A 15,864-nucleotide genomic window follows, 5' to 3' on the forward strand; every position below is an offset into this window, starting at 1 on the left:
AAAGAGTTTTCCGAGCTTATTGAAAGTAGGCTTCCGGGCCTCTTTAAAGGAGGTTTCTGGGTCTCTTGAAAGGTGGCTTTCGGGCCTATTAAAAAAAGGCGTCTGAACTACTTGAAAATAGGTTTCCGGGCTTCTTGAAAATTGGCTTCTGGGCTTCTTGAAAGTAGATTTCCGAACCATTTAAAGGGGGGTTCCGAGCCCTTCAAAAGGAGGCTTCTGGGCCTCTAGTAAAAAGGCTTCCGGGCCTCCAGTAAGAAGGCTTCCGAGCACCTTGTAGCTCCATTAAAGCTCCATTCAAGAGACTCAGAAACCTCCTTTAAAGGGACCCGGAACCCTCCTTTCAAGAGTCCCTGAAACCTACTTTCAAGAAGTTCGGAAACCTCGTTTCAAGGGGTTCGGATGCCTCCTTTCAAGAGCCCCGGAAACCTTCTTTCATGAGGCCCGGGAGTCTACTTTAAAGAGACTAAGAAGCCGCCTTTCAAGACGCCGCAAGCCTCCTTTCAAGAGGCACGGAAGCCTTTTTTCAAGAACCATGGAAGCCTCATTTCAAAAGACAAAGAATGCTCCTTTCAAGAGGCCACGAAGCGTTATTTCAATAGCCCCAGAAGCCTCCTTTCAAGAGATTCAGAAGCCGCCTTTCAAGAGAACCATACGCCTCCATTCAAGAAGCCCGTAAACCTTCTTTCGAGATGCTCGGAAGCCTACTTTCAAGAGGCTCGGAAGTCTCACTTCAAGGGGCTCGGAATTCATCTTTCTAGAGACTTGGAAGCCTACGTTCAAGATGCTTAGAAGCCTCCTTTTAAGTGGCTCGAAATCCTCCTTTAAAGAGGCTCGGAAGCTTCACTCCAAGAGCTTGGAATGAAAATTTCAGTCAGCTTTATAAAAAGTCATGTATTCCATTAATTTTGAGTTCAATTTTTCATGTATTTTATGAGTTACACTTATTTTCATTTACAGCAAGAAAAAGTTTGAGAACCGCTGGTCTAAATTATAGACGCTAAAGGTTTCATAGACGAGCTGAGAGGAAGACGAGTGTAGCCAAACGAACTCTCAATCAGTGTAGCCCAACGAGAATGACGCCACGGTTACAATCCAAGCAATAAAATGTGTGTTGTCAAATTCGCGTGGTACACTTTTCCCTTCTCACTTTTGACGTAGGACTTACGTCTTTCTTTACTATACTGGGTGTCATTTAGATTTTTGGAAATCGAGAGCGTTACGCTGAAAGGGAAGATTTCGAACGTAACTAGCGCCTTTATCTTTCGATGGATTTTTAAGATTCATATATCAATCGACTCGGACACTCTCCAGCAATTTGCCTATTTCATTGAAACTTAAGAATATTAACGATAAGCTATTGAAAATCTTAATTTTTGCAAAGCCAGCAAAAATTTAACATGTAACCAATCCCGTGCATTCCTAACACGGACATTAGAATGCGGTATGTCACGGGCCTTCGGGTCCACCGTAAGATTTTCTTTGTGTATAAAAGAAGCAGTGCCTGCCGTGTGCGAGTCATTACAATTGATAACAGCAGCGCGTACTGACGTGCTTTTTGCTCGCGCATTTTTGTTTCGTTCGTTCGCTCACTGTGTTAACCTACACAGCATGCAGTCGCCAGAGGTAGAACTGCCGGTGGATCTGCGAATATGCACGAAAGAAGAGGGCGCATTTTTTGTCATTCTGTACTTGATGATGATCGAATGGAGTGGTGTCGGTTGCTATGGATGAGGCAGCGAGGGCAGCGGTGGTGGACGAAGAAGAATAAAATTAGAGAGATTTGGTCTGCTCATCCACGGAAAGTGATTGGTTTCATAATCCACATGATCCCGGGATGGATACGATGGCATGGCATATGACTGACCATGGCATATGACTGACCATATGTAAAGTTGTGTTTGGTACTAAACGACACGTACATTAAAACATGGTTAAGTCCGCAAAAAATAATTTCCAGAAGAATATTTAAATAAACAATATCTTATTCTTTGTTTTCCATTTTCTGAGAAATTATATTATTAAACTTGACGTAGACTCGGAGTTTGGAATTAGAACATTAAATAATTTTTCGTTGACGTATTAGCAGTACCTCCTCTATTTTAGTAGGGTAACTGCTCCTTGTTTCTTTTTCAGCAGTAAGCACGCATGTTAGCAAAAAGAAGCAACCAAATTGGTGCTGTTTGGAAAACGGGACAATTCCCCAAATGTCCACATGTCCAAGTCTGGAAATTTTATTAATAGAATTTTTTAACTTCAATTCAAATCAATCATCAATAAGAAATCTGTAAATGTCCTACATTTGCTTAAGTAAATACAGGCTTAATAGTTAGAAAGAAAGCAATTCTAATTATGTACTTTATTATTAGTTTGATTTCCTGAAGTTTTGAATAAACAAATTGCTAATAATTCTACACAGCATGGAAGTTGTCGTTGCCAATATCTGTACCTGTGATCAAACTTCATAGATTCAAAAGTTAGAAGTTAAATGTAAATACGTTACGTTTATACAAGTCGCGGTTATGTTAAAAACATTATCCATTGCTCGTTTTTACATCTCACATCTTTATCTCGTTTTCACTTCTTTCATCTGACTATTAACTTCTCGTCTCGCATTCCTCACTTCTCGAATTTCACTTCTTAACTCTTTGTTTCTCACTTCTCACATCACTCACCTCCATTCTCTCTTCTAACTTCTCTCTTTTTGCTTCTCACTTCTCACATCTCACATATTGCTTTATATTGCGCACACCTCACCTCTCATATATCATATCTCATTTCTCATATTTCTTACATCTGACTTGTTGTATTTAATTTCTCACTTCTCGGCTCTCATTTATAACTCTTCGTTTCTCACTTCCTGATTCTCACATCTTACATCTCACTTTTCGTTTCGAGTTCCTCACTACTCATTTCTAAATCTCACTTCTCATTTGAAGCTTCTCACTTATCACTTCTCGTTTCTCACTTCTTATTTCTCGCTTCTCACTTCTTAGTTTTTACTTTTCTCTTCTCACTTTACACTCCCTACTTCTCCCTTCTAACTTCACCCTTCTTGCCTTCACTTCTCACATCTTACTGCTTTCCATTTCTCGGTCTACACTTCTCACATTTCAGTTCTCACAACTCACTTCTCTCCATTTACTTCTTGCTACTTACCTCTCACTTCACGCTTCTCACATCTTACATCTTCTTCTTCTTCTTCTTATTGGCATTACATCCTCACACTGGGACAGAGCCGCCTCACAGCTTAGTGTTCACTTAAGCACTTCCACAGTTATTAACTGCGAGGTTCCTAAGCCAAGTTACCATTTTTGCATTTGTATATCATGAGGCTAACATGATGATATTTTTATGCCCAGGGAAGTCGAGACAATTTCCAATCCGAAAATTGCCTAGACCGGCACCGGGAATCGAACCCAGCCACCCTCAGCATGGTCTTGCTTTGTAGCCGCGCGTCTTACCGCACGGCTAAGGAGGGCCCGCATCTTACATCTTACTTCTCGTATTAAATTTCACACTTCTCAATCTCACTATTGAGTCACTAATCTCATTTGTCGCTTCCCACCTTTTACTTCTCGTTTCTCATAACTGGCTTCTCACATCTTACATCTCACTTCTCATATCACTCATATCACTTCTCACTTGCAGCTTCTCATTTCTCGGCTCTCACTTATCACTACTCGTTTCTCACTTTCAACTTTTCACATCTCACAACTTTATCTTATTTCTCACTATTCACTTCTCGTTACTCATTTATTATTTCCCGCTTCTCACTTCTTACTCCTTAATTCTCGCTTCTCACTTATTTTTTCTCATTTCTACATTCTCACATCTCCCTTCTAATTGCTCACTTCTTACATCTCAATTCTCACATATTACTTCTCACTTTTCACTTTTCAAAAATCACTTTCCACTGCTCACCTTTTGCTTCTCACACCTCACTTTTCTCTACCGTTTTATCACTTCTCACTTCTCCTTTTCTATTTCTCACTTCTCACTTCGCCCATCTTACTTCTCATTCTTCACTTTTTGCTTCTCTCTTCTCATTTCTCATTTCTCGTTACACACCTCTCGTTTTTCACTTATCATTTCTTACTTCACACTATTCACTTATCACTTTTCGCTTCTCGCTTCTCATTCAGCCTAATGACTGGCCAAATGACCTTCGGGACTGATGGCCTTCGCTCTAATGACTCATGACGTACCTCCATTAAATACTCTTAGTGACTTGGAATATTTATTTGAAAACCGCGTGAAAACCGAAATCCGCGAAAAAATGACTTTTGCAAAAATCGATCAAAAATCAACTTTTGGCGATTTTCACATAATTTCGAAACTTTTTGAAAAACAGCGTAATTTTTTTTAAAATCCGCTTTAAAAACCGCGTAAATCCCAAAAACCGCGTAAAACAAGTCGCATATAAACGATCCGCGCAAAAAAAGCGACAGCAGTGTATTCCCAAAAAAATGTTGAAAATGATTCCGAAAGAAAGCTCAAGAGAAATTTTAAATTGAAATCTACTGAAGTTCTAAAGAAATTCTTGGAAGAGTTGCTGAAAAAAATGGAGGAATGACCGAAGGAATTCCTACAACAATTTTCGGAAGAATTCATGGAGGAAGTTCTGGAGAATTTCCTGAGGAAAACTTTGAAGGCATGCCAAGAATATCTTCTTAGTTTACGAAGAGATTTCTTGAGAAATTATTGGAAGAATACTTAAAACATATTTCTAAGAAATTCCTAAATCAATTTCCGAATCAGGTAGAAATTCTCCTAAAGGAATTCCCGAAGATATTCTAAAAAGCCCAGATTGATCCACCTAGCAGTGATGATGCCTTTTCGTGCATAATAAAATATATTTAAAAAATTACATTAGAAAGGTCTCAAAAAAGTTCTTTAGGAGAATAGATCACATTTTTTCTATCATTTTGCATGTTTTTGCATTGTTAAAAATGCATTGCCATTGGGACCGCATTCCCCGTCGAGAAAGGCAAAAATACATATGTATTCCTGAATAATTGTCTAAAAAAAATCCTGAAGAAAGTCGTAAAAAAATTGTAAAGGAATTTCCGAATAAATTTTCGGTTTTTTTATTACTTCTTTAAATTTTTGAAGGCATACGCAGAGAGATTTTCAAAGGAATTTCTGGATTTATCTTCGAAGTAATGACCGAGAGGGGAATTTGCTGACAGACAAGACTAGGGTGGCAGCCAGGTGGAAGGAGCATCTCGAAGATTTGTTGAACGGTGAAAATGAAGGTGTAGGAGCAGGATGGACATAGTCGGCAACTGTCGAGCTGTGGAATCACCAACGCTGGACGAGATAAAGAAGGCTCTGAACAAGCTGTAAAACAGTAGAGCTGCTGGGAAGGACGAGATCCCGGTCAAGCTTCTCAAACACGGAAGAAAGCAGCTGCATCAATCAGTCCACCACATTATCCAGAAAATATGAGAGGGTGAAGAACAGCCTGTCGGCTGGTGAGTTGGTCTCATATGCCCAATCTATAAGAAAGGGCTCAGACTAGAGTGTCAATAACAAAGGAATCACCCTTCTGAACTCGGCGTACAAAATTCTGTCGTGTATCTTGTTTAACAGACTGAGACCACTTGCGGAGACCTTCGTCGGCGAATACCAGGCAGGTTTTCGTGAGGGCCGATCAACGACGGATCAGATATTTAGCCTGCGGATGATAAATACCATCCGTTAATTGATTTCAAAGCAGCGTACGATTCAGTGAAGAGAAATGAGCTGTGGCAGATAATGTCCGAACATGGTTTTCCGGCGAAACTGATTAGACTGATACGTGCAACGTTGGATGGCTCGAAATCAAGTATTCGGATTGCAGACGATGCGTCAACCTTGTTTATTACCGTAGACTGATTGAAACAGGGTGATGCAATTTCGAATTAATTGTTCAACATTGCACTCGAGTGCGCTATTATGAGATCTGACTTACAGAGGAACAGCACTATCACACAGTCGCATTTGCTCTGGGCTTTGCGGACGACATCGACCTCATTGGAATCGATCGCAGAGCAGTAGTCTTTTGTCCCACTGAAGAGGGAGACGGCGAGGAGATGCCTAACCATTAACTCTACCAAGACAAAGTACATGGTGGCAGGTAGATATAGAGGAAGATCTAGTGGTGTCGGTGGTGAGGTAATGCTTGATGTGGATGTGTTTGAAGTTGTTTTCACCGTATTATGAATTTAAGAAATATTCGTTTCCATATCATGTGCACCAAGCTGAATAGTCCAGCTCTATATGGACACGAAAATGGGACAATTCGCTTGTTGGAATAATACGATCATGGAATTTCACAAAAGCTTGGATTAGTAGGTAATTACAAAAAAATAATGCAATGCATCAATGAGATTTTAAAAGTCACTAGAGTGTGAATTATTCTTTTTTGCTGGGAGGACTTGCTTTAGATTCTGACGATAAAATACGCAAAGAGCACATCGATATAGATTGTATTGTTGTCGAAGTACTATTCAGTAAACCAATCATCGAATTCAAAAATATTTTATAACTCGTTTATTTGCTTGGATAAGTTAGTCTCATATATCGGACTTGTCGTAAAATAATGAAACAAAATCCTAATACCAAAAATCAACATAAAAAGGTCGGTTCCTCTTCGAGGCGTATCTCCCTGTACCGTACCTTCCCACATTAACCGCCTCCCCAAAGTAGACTAGCGCCGATTGTTATTCATTTGTGCTTGGCTCGCGAGTTCTCCTCCCATCCAACATGTACAGACCTACATACATATATCGTCATCCACGTGTCGCCCACCTCTCGTCGTAGTCGTCGGGTCGTCCTCATCGTCCTCGCCGCGCATAAATCCAGGCCACAAGTGAACGTGAAGGACTAACGAATATTTACGGTCGTGCGTGCGTGCGTGAGTTCAGCCAAACACTCGAGTATGTTGGATACGTGGAGTAGCTATTTCGTATGGCATAAAACGATCTACCGTGCGGCAGCCAACTTGTCGGTGGAAATCAACACGCACATATATTAAATTGATCGGCATCAAAATAATAATTTTATTGCCATGTACTTTAATTTGAGACCGCACGTGCGGATGGGGGTGGCATGGTGGCGAAAACTTTGTCATTTTCCGGTGTTCCACATTTCCATCCGACCGAGCTCACTGCGGAAAGTCGTAATATGTGAATCATTCCGAACGTACGTACGGAGAAGGTGCCCTCGTAAAAGGTGTATTCCACTTCCGATTATGCATACGGTTTCACGACCCGGCAGGGAGGAAAGCTTTCTCGGCTAACCGGAAAATATGTTCTCCGTCGTAAAACAAGCACTTTACAGCGGTGGAATCACTTTCCTCGGGAGCGAGAACAGAGTTGCTTTGGAGCCAATATAGAAATTGGTGGCAATTTACGAGCACATGTTTTTCTTCGGCTGGGAGTATTTCCCAGCTGGTGGTAAGACACCCCTAAAGTCATGATTTCTGCTCTGGGTTTCAAACGAATTGATCTTACCTCATATTGGCATTATCACATTTCGGGCTGTCATCATGCTTTCCTTTCCCATTCACGTCCGCACGCAATGTAGTTTTGGAACAATGCGTAGAACAGTAAATGCAAGTCCTATGCTATCAAGTTTTGTGTAATTTTACTACATGGAAAACGATAATGAAGTCTGAAAACATGTATTTCTGCATACGAATATTTAAGAATCTTTTACTTTCATTGATCAAAAACTATCTGAATATGTTGAATCGAGTACTGTGCTTTCTCTGCACTGCATTATGATGATTCATTTTGTTTAAAGCTCAAACGTGAAATGGCTCAACCCTGTTAAAATCTCCTTCTCATCTTCTATCAAACCTGTAAACCCTGATTAAATTTCGATCACACATTCATTCCGCGGCGTATTTACATCACTGGCAAGCCCCAGCTTCCGACTTGATGATGAAAGGCGAGAAGTTCCATCAAAACATAATACGTAATATAAAAAATCCTTCACGTATCGGCGGAAGTCGAACGCTCGTTAATAACTCCTCCGGGTGAGAACGTGTAAGTTTGTTCCAAATGCCGATACGTGTTTCTCAATTTCCACTTTGCCACCCATATTTTATGCACTGCTGGCGGGGTGGCGGGTGGTGTCTCTTGTCTACCGCAGATCCGCTGCTGTTGCCTCATTCGCGCGCGAAAATTGATGAGAAATGTTGCGTGTATGTTTTTTATGTCTTAATGCTCCTCACACGGTGCAGGCCAGATGGATGGCAAGAAACGACGACGACCGCGGATTGGAGTGTCGATTTCGCTGGTTTGCGTTCGCTTATCGCGGCTCGTTAGCGATTTAGAACACAGTCACTCTGTCGCAGGATGTGAGTGCGTGTGTTTTGTGTACATGTGCCGGAGCTGTGTTGCGACTGACGAAGGACACGTGGGCTTAGCGAGTCTGGATCCAGTCGGGACCGATGAAGTAGATGGGGTAACGAATGTGGAATTGGAACGTTTTTTGTTCTTCCCAGCGGAAGTGTGTGATTGTGGGGTGGGATCAGGGAGGGTAAATTAAGACGGAATGTGAATTAGATGTAGATTTGTGGGTTTCATGACGGCATCAGGGTGCAATTCGAATTGCTTACATTTCGTGAGGTTTTTAAGTGAAATTGATGTTCAAATATAACGTATAATGAAAAGCATCTAAGACCGACCCATGCAAAGTTTGCGCAGGATTAGAATACCAACGCCTCAAGGGCGTTATGGTCACATCAAATTGGAACACAAAGAGAAGAAAAAACACAAAGAAACATAAATGAGTTATTTTCGACTATCGTACTAAAATGATAAATCACTGGTCGACAGTAAATGCTCGATGCTCATGTGTTGCATTTTTAGTTCTCGATCTCTAAAATCTACTGGTTACTGGCATTTGTTGTTTGATTGGGAAAATTCCGAGATTATTTGTCACAAGGTAGTAAGGGGATCATCGCTTTAGTGGTGTTGAAGTCACTTGCATGTTTGCATGATTGCATGTTCAGATAAGTTAAAACACAAAATTATTACGATAATCTAAGTTATTACGATATCTGAATGTCCTCAAGAGTGTTTTTCAGGTAAAAATGGTCGTCCCAGAGGAAACGATAGGTAGGGATTATGAAAACTGTTCAGCGGGATATAAACATAAAAGCATATGGAGACGCATGGTACATTTGTGTGATGATGCATCTTGTGACTAACCTTTTTAGGCAAATTTCATCTCATCCGTTTTATTAAATAAACGAGCAAGCATTTGCATGGAACTTGTATTATGGAAAACTTGAACCTAATTGCATGTTGGGAAGTAAATGTTCTTGATTAACATGTCAAATACTGCGATCAAAAAATTATTAGAATCATGTTATCACTTCATATAGTTTACTGTAGTTTTCTAGTTTCTGAGAATTCAATTTTTTTATGCCAGATCAGCTGTAGTACGGATGCTATCATTTACATAGAATGTAGGAAACTACGATTTACCAAATTCAATACGAGTTACATTTACCGATTACAAAGAACTTAAAAACGGAAATCAACCCAGCTTTTCCATGCAAGCTCCTAAGCCCCCCGTATTATATGGGTTTGATGCAGATGTTCTAGGTTCTCCAAATTGTTCTGGAGTTCAGCTCAATCGCCCCACAAGGTTCACTACTCCTGGTATCAAACTGAAATCGACCCAGCATGTCCATACAAGTCCCTTGAGTCCTTGCAAATTATATGTAGTTCGAATTAATTTAATAAAGACGTTCTAGTTTCTCTAAATTGTACTGGAATTCAGCATAACTAGTCTACAAGGACCTCACTCCTGGGCCCTGTAACATAATCAGACTAATAATATTAGCTACAAGTTACAAGTTACAAGTCGAAAAATTACAAGTACTTGTAATTTGTGTTGCATAAAAGTGATTCGCCAACTAATAATAACAGTACTTGTATTATTAGTGAGGTTGAAATTACAAGTCTGTCAGGTTCATTTACCTGTCAAAATTCACCCGACAGTTCACTGTCAATGCGGCGATAAATGATTTGTTTATGTTTTTTTGCAAGTTTGTGCATAGAATACTGGGATAGGTATACACGGAACACGAATTTATTACAACTCTCTCTTTAATTTATTGAGTCCGTGGTTAAATCCGGTTTCGTGGTATTGGCATTTTTTACAAAGAAAAAGTATTGCACATTGGAGTGATTTTTACGTGGTTTTTATAGGGGGATTTTGGGATTGACATAGGTTTTAATTTGGGCGATTTGTACTTTACTCGAACGTATCTTCCATGAAAAATCTAATTTCGCTAGACTAGTTAGACGCGTGTTCCTGAAACGGATCTCAATTTACGTGTTTTGCTGGACTTTAGTCAATAATTGAAATTATTATGGAATTCAGGCGATTTCTTAACAGATAAATCATCTCAAAATTTAAGTTCAAAATACTTACTGATGATAAATTCGCTTCCAATTTTATTTAAAATTTAAGTATTGCCTGATTTTCTCAAAATTGCACGCGGCGAACCCTTCATGAAAGGTACGCGCTTTCTGCACCCCGTTTACTTGATTCTTATGTCCACAAGCATGTACTTTGTCTTTGACGCATTCACCACCAGTCCAACTTTTGTTGCTTCACGTTTCAGGCGGGTGTACAGTTCTGCCACCTTTGCAAATGTTCGGCCGCGATGCCAGTCCATGTCATCCGCGAAACAAATAAATTGACTGGATCTGTTGAAAATCGTACCCCGGCTGTTACACCCGGCTCTCCGCATGACACCTTCTAGCGCAATGTTGAACAATAGGCACGAAAGTCCATCACCTTGCCTTAGTCCCGGCGTGATTCGAACGAATTGGAGTGTTCGCCCGAAATCTTCACACAGTTTTGCACACCATCCACCGTTGCTTTGATCAGTCTGGTAAGCTTCCCAGGGAAGCTGTTCTCGTCCATAATTTTCCATAGCTCTACGCGGTCTATACTGTCGTATGTCGCCTTGAAATCAACGAACAAATGGTGCGTTGGGACCTGGCATTCACGGCATTTTTGAAGGATTTGCCGTACGGTAAAGATCTGGTCCGTTGTCGAGCGGCCGTGAACGAAGCCGGCTTGATAACTTCCCACGAACTCATTCACTAATGGTGACAGACGACGGAAGATGATCTGAGATCAGGCATTGCAATATCATCTGAGCACAGTATATCATCTTTGCTTGTGCAAAGATATTATCCCTAATCAAAGAGCACTCTGGAAAGATATTATCATTTGAGCATTTGATGATGATCCTGATAGCCAGCGCGGTTCGGGGTTTGTTCACGTTGCGAGGGCGTTGCTACAACAAGAGCAGAGAAAAAACTTTTCTCCATGGTGAAAATTGCACTTTGTTTACTGAGCAGATAGATAACTAAGATCGATATCCCTGCATATCATCAGTATCTTTGCTCAGAAGATCGAATGATGGGATAAATTGCAATGCCTGTCTGAGATATCACTTTGTAGGCGGCATTAAGGATGGTGATCGCTCGCAAGTTCTAACACTCCAGCATGTCGCCTTTCTTGTAGATGGGGCATATAACTCCTTCCTTCCACTCCTCCGGTAGCTGTTCAGTTTCCCAGATTCTGACTATCAATTTGTGCAGGCAAGTGGCTAGCTTTTCCGGGCCTATCTTGATGAGCGCAGCTCCGATACCATCCTTACCAGCTGCTTTATTGGTCTTTAGCTGTTGGATGGCATCCTTAACATCCCTCAAGGTGAGGGCTGGTTGGCTTCCATCGTCCGCTGCATTGATTTCCACTGCCTGTACTTCTAGTGCCCTTAAAATGTTTCTCGTAGTGCTGCTTCCACCTTTCGATCACCACACGATCGTCCGTCAACTTACGGGATGCGTTGAGCTTCTGGTAGAACTTGCGTGTTTCTTGAGAACGGCACAGCTGTTCCATCTCCTCGCACTCCGCTTCTTCCAGGCGGCGTTTCTTCTCCTGAAAAGGCGGGTCTGTTGTTCCGCTTCCGTCTATAACGTTCCACGTTCTGCCGGGTACCTTGCTGCAGCGCGACCGCCCGCGCTGCGTCCTTCTCCTCCAGAATCTGTCTGCACTCTTCGTCGAACCAATCGTTCCGTCGACTTTGACCCATATACCCGACGTTGTTCTCCGCTGCGTCGTTAATGGCTGCTTTGATTGTATTCTAGCTAGGGTGGTCTAACCGGTAGTACCGAAACCGGTAATACCGGTATTACCGACCAATTTTGAGTACCGAAAATACCGGTATTAGAGATGGAAAATACCGGTATGTTCGGTATTTCAAATTTTGCTGGCAGTATAAAAACTCTAGATTTTTTTTACCTACAATATATCAGCTAAACTGCTCCCTTATAGATAGGAAATCCAACAATAATGGGCCAAATATGCGATTACAGTAAGTAAAGACACTCCGTGCAACAAACACTTACAACAATTGAATGAACCTTTGCACACGTATGCATCATTGACGACGTTTACGCTACATATGCGTTGTTTCATAGCCATCTGTCAAATTGCCAATGACTTTTTTTTCAATAAACATTGTTTACATCGTTTTCCCGCAATAAATGAAATTGTGAAAAAGGTACGTGCCGTAATAGTTTTCTTCTGTGAAAAATAATTCGGAAAACAAAATGTATTGGTGACTGACACCCAAACACTCTGGAATAGCATGTTGTTCATGCTCAAATGGTTCTATTTGTTGAAGGTATCCGTTTAGAAAACATCAGTGATGATGATAATTTGACGGTAGGTGAAATAATTCAAGCTTTTGAACCTGTTTAATCTGCTGCCGAACTACACTGCCGTGAGTTCTGCACTCATATGAAGCCGACGTGGCGCTCCAAATTATGTTGGATGAATTATCAAATCAAGCCACAGACATTTCCGCCAACTTATTTGATGCTCTCAAAGAATGAATCCAAGGAAGACGATCAGAATAAGCTGCTCTTTTGCTTTTTTAAATAATCCTGCCGTAAAGCAGTTGACCAGAAATGATTTTGGCATTTTCTTCAAGACATGCGTTGCCAGTTGACGCCAGGATCTACGTTGACGCCAGGATCCTTGCAAACAATCCGTAAATAATTCTCCTACTGTGAATCTGAAGGAATTAAGGGCAAGACTTACTGGAAACTGATTTTCGACGCTCTTTCCTTCGTCCAACTTCGGTTGAACTAGAAAGGACATTCTCAGCAGCTGGCAACATTGCCAATAAAATCCGATGCGGATTGGGAGATGAATCGCTCATTATGTTACATCTACTAAAGTTTCACTTTGCCCAGCTCAACAAACAATGGTGTTGGCATTTGAAGTTTGTCTAATTCACCCAATAGTCCAAATACCGGTCTTTTACCGGTATTACCGGTATTGACCCCACCTAATACCGAATACCGGTATTAGTCAAAAATGGTCAATACCGATAACCCTAATTCCAGCAGTCCTCAAGAGGGGCCCCATCGAGCTCACCCTCTTCCGGCAACGCTGCCTCGAGATGCTGCGCGTATGCAGTGGCGACATCAGGTTGCTTCAGTCGCTCTAGGTCGTACCGCGGCGGTCGTCGGTACCGAACATTGTTGATGACGGATAGTTTTGGGCGCAGTTTAACCATCACCAGATAGTGGTCAGAGTCGATGTTAGCGCCACGATATGTCCTGACGTCGATAATGTCGGAGAAGTGCCGTCCATCAATCAGAACGTGGTCGATTTGTGATTCAGTCTGCAGTGGTGATCTCCAGGTGTACCGATACGGGAGGCTGTGTTGGAAGTAGGTGCTGTGAATGGCCATATTCTTGGAGGCGGCAAAATCAATTAGTCGTAGGCCGTTTCCGTTCGTCAGCCGGTGAGCGCTGAACTTTCCAATAGTCGATCTAAACTCCTCCTCTTGGCCAACCTGAGCGTTCAAATCTCCTATGATGATTTTGACGTCGTGGCTTGGGCAACTGTCGTACTCACGTTCCAGCTGCGCGTAGAATGCGTCCTTATCATCATCAGTGCTTCCGGAATGTGGGCTATGGACGTTGAATATGCTGAAGTTGAAGAACCGGTCTTTGATCCTCAACCTGCACATTCTTTCATTGATCGGCCACCACCCGATCACGCGCCTTTGCATATCGCCCATCACTATGAGCTGTTCCCAGCTCGTGTGTAGTCCGCTAGTCCCTTTTCGTCGCGGTGGTCTTCGCCGATGGTTCCGGTCCGTACTCTCTTGTTGATTGTTCGTTGCTTATGATTTTTTTAAAGGCCGGATTGCAAAGCTTGACAAAAAACCCTTTAAATTTCCGGAGGACCATTCCTCCTTATTTCCGGTGGACTATGGTGCACAGTTTCATTTAGAGTCCCTCGCTGGCACTCGGATCAGCTGCCCCTAACATGGAGAACAGACGCTGTTGTGAGCCGATCCTGACATGGGGAACAGACGCTCAGTAAGATTTGCTCCTCCGGAGAGGAGCACCCCCCCCCCCCCTTCCCTGTCAGCCTACGACCATAGTTCTCACCGGGGTTGGTTACCCGATCTTCCCTACGCACATAGGGGTATTTCACCATTCTAGCCGGAATAAAGTTAAATTTTCAAAATTGTCCTAGAGCAGTCCAAATATGCCTCAAACTTCTCTGAATAGTAGACGAGCGACTTCTAGTACTAGGTTTTCTATTTAGATTTAAAGTTTTACCACTACACTTCTAGAGAGTTAGAGGTTTTTCGTTGAGGAAATTAATTATTTTTTCTGTTGAATTTGATTACGTTCGGTATGTTCTATTGTGGTCAAATATTTGTCACAGCAATCCACAGATCAGTACATACCATGAAAAAGTAGACAAAATAGTATCATGTAAACATATTTTTGACAAGAATGAATGGTTCTGAACAGAAATACAAAAGAGTAATTCGAAGTCCATTTTCGAGCTGAAACTAGATAATGTTACTCATATTTTCAATAAGCATAAAACACTTATTCGATGATATTCGGTAATATTTCAGTATAGAGAGGACGCATTTATGTCTATATTTTAGGATCCCGAAGAAAAATCTTGCGCAAATTTGCGCCATTTTGAAAGCGGATGTTTTTAGTTTGGTACTGTATTTAAGGCATTTATGGCCTATATCATACATTCAACCTCCCTATGAAAAGAGGAAGAGTCATAGAGCAATTTCCATGACACCATCTTTTAGCTCTATATTTCCCCATGCAAACACAAAGAGTTGAGCTGATTTCGGTAGCAGCGTTGATGAGAATGAATTAATTGGAATTACCATTGTTTTTCAAGGTTTTAAAGGGTAAAGCACATGGGTCAAAAAGTGAAAATTAAGAAAACTGATATTTCAGCTAAATTATCATCACAGTATCATAAAATAAGGTGAAATATAGCAGTTTGAGAGATAAAATAATTTATTCCGGCTAGATTGCGAAAATACCCCTATGTGCTACGGTTGCTCGTATCCCGGCCAGCACCATGGGGAGGTAGGGATAGGAGTAGCTGGGTAAGAGGCTAAGGACCGCGAGATGGGGTCTATTTTATTCCTTCAGGTACGCGAAGTACCAATGGTACGTTTTACCCAGCATTTGCCGTGCCCTGACCTGACCACACATGGAACTTCCGAAACACGGAGTGCCTCGGAAGAACTTGTGGAAGGGGACATTTCCGTTTTAAAATCCAAACGTGTCATGCTACAAATCATTTTGAATGATATCGCACAAATAAACTTCTGATTAATCTATAAAGTGCGAAAGATCTCAGTGATTAGAGCTTGTACGTAAGGTAAAAACAAAACATCAGGCACGACCCCTAGGTTACGCGTGAAAGTTGGGCCAATTCCCTTTATTCTATCTAGTTTTAAATAACTCAGCTAGAATCTAAGAAATATAG

This window comes from Armigeres subalbatus, unplaced genomic scaffold (genome assembly GCF_024139115.2).
Source record: "Armigeres subalbatus isolate Guangzhou_Male unplaced genomic scaffold, GZ_Asu_2 Contig486, whole genome shotgun sequence".
NCBI lineage: Eukaryota > Metazoa > Arthropoda > Insecta > Diptera > Culicidae > Armigeres > Armigeres subalbatus.